Consider the following 1,849-nt stretch of genomic DNA (forward strand, 5'->3'; position numbering starts at 1 on the left):
AGAAGAAGAAGAAGAAGAAAAAAAAAGACACATTTTCACCCTGGCTAATTGCAAGCTGAAGTACCATTGGACAGGTTATTTAAAGCCAGCCAATCGATAATCGACAGACGGATGGCGTCCGCCAGACGATTTTTCCTCCACGAGAGCTTGGGTCTCGTCCTTCGACCGTGGTGGTTTTAATGGGTTTTTTGACGCGATGCGGGTTTTTTTTTTCTTTCTTTTTTTTTTCTTTTTTCGTCAAGCCTGACAACCTCGTGGGAGTTTTGCCGACGACAGTCAAAGCAAGCAGACTGGTTTTCAGGTTTCAGTTTTCAGTCACAGAGAGAGAAGGGGGGGTGGGCGTGGGGGTGGGGGAGGCGCGGGGGTGGGTGGGGGTGAGGGGGGGTTGCTCTAGAATGATTTCATGACGTCTCCATCACCGAATCTTGAGACAGTGTGTGTGTGTGTGTGTGTGTGTGTGTGTGTGTGTGTGTGTGCTTGTATGTGTGTGTATATATGTGTGTGTGTGTGTGTGTGTGTGTGTGTGTGTGTGTGTGTAGGAGAGCTAGAGAGAAAGGGAGAGAGAGAGAAAGAGAGGGGGAAGGGAGAGAGAGACAGAAAAAGGGGTGGGGGTAGGGACAGGAATAGACAGAGAATGGAGAAAGAAGAGTGATTATGAAAAAAATCACTAGTTTGGGATGTGTGTGTGTGTGTGTATGGAGAGAGAGAGAGACAGAGAAACAGAGAGACAGAGATAGAAAATTAATTTTGTATAATATACCAGCAAACAGATATATGTACACTAATGTACAATGACAAGAAGAAGAAGATTGATTGAACTGAACATAAAGAAGAAGAAGAAATATTACATTGATGCAACAACGACAACAACAACAACAACAGCAGCAACAATAGTAGCAGTAATAACAATAATAGTTCATTCTCTATTTCCTCCTCTTTTTGTTGTTGTTGTTGTTGATGTTATTGTTTTCCTCCCTGTCTTTCTTTTTCCTCTTTCTTTCTTTCTTTCTCATTGTTTTTGCTCTTCCTTTCACTCTTCAGCTCATCGTTTAACTCTCTCCATACGAACGGCGAAAGAGACGACGTTAACAGCGTTTCACCCCAATTACCACCATCAAAATATTGCAAGCGGAAGGCTCTTACACTGAAGAGGTGAATGTTGACAAAGAATACCACTTTTCTGACGACGGAAGCTAAAAGTTGGGTCATTGAGACACCCACTGGACATCCGAGGTGTCTGTGTAGAGGAGAAGAGAGGACTGGCCGTACTGAGTGAGTTAATCAAATCAATGTGTCGACAAAAAGAAAGGTTGACAGACAGACAAATAGTAAAGAGTGATACCTCTCTCCATACACAAGGTACACAACTTTCAAGTCCATGCTGCTTACACTACCAATTCAGCTAGCGCACAGGTAAATAAAAGGTACATTGGAACAAACCCAGACACTTCCCGTTTAGCAGACAGACAGACAGACAGACAGACAAACTGACAATCACAGAGACAGACCCGGCGACAGACAGAGACAGATACTGACAATGAATCTTTATCATTATTTCCTGAAATACGTTAGTGATTAGGAGGCACTTCATTTCATTTGAATCGTCAAAGAAAACAAAATAAATGAACACTTTCACACAATAAAGTTAATTTTCCAACGCTTTTTGTACATTCAGAAAAGCAATTACTAAGCGAATGTACGAATCTAAAATAAAAGTCTCTCTGTCTGTCTGTCTATATATATATATATATATATATATATATATATATATATATATATATATGTATGTATGTATCTGTGTTTGTGTGTGCGTGTGTGTGTGTGGTGTGTGTGTGTGTGTGTGTGTGTG

The sequence above is a fragment of the Babylonia areolata genome, chromosome 15 (genome assembly GCF_041734735.1).
Source record: "Babylonia areolata isolate BAREFJ2019XMU chromosome 15, ASM4173473v1, whole genome shotgun sequence".
Lineage (NCBI taxonomy): Eukaryota > Metazoa > Mollusca > Gastropoda > Neogastropoda > Buccinidae > Babylonia > Babylonia areolata.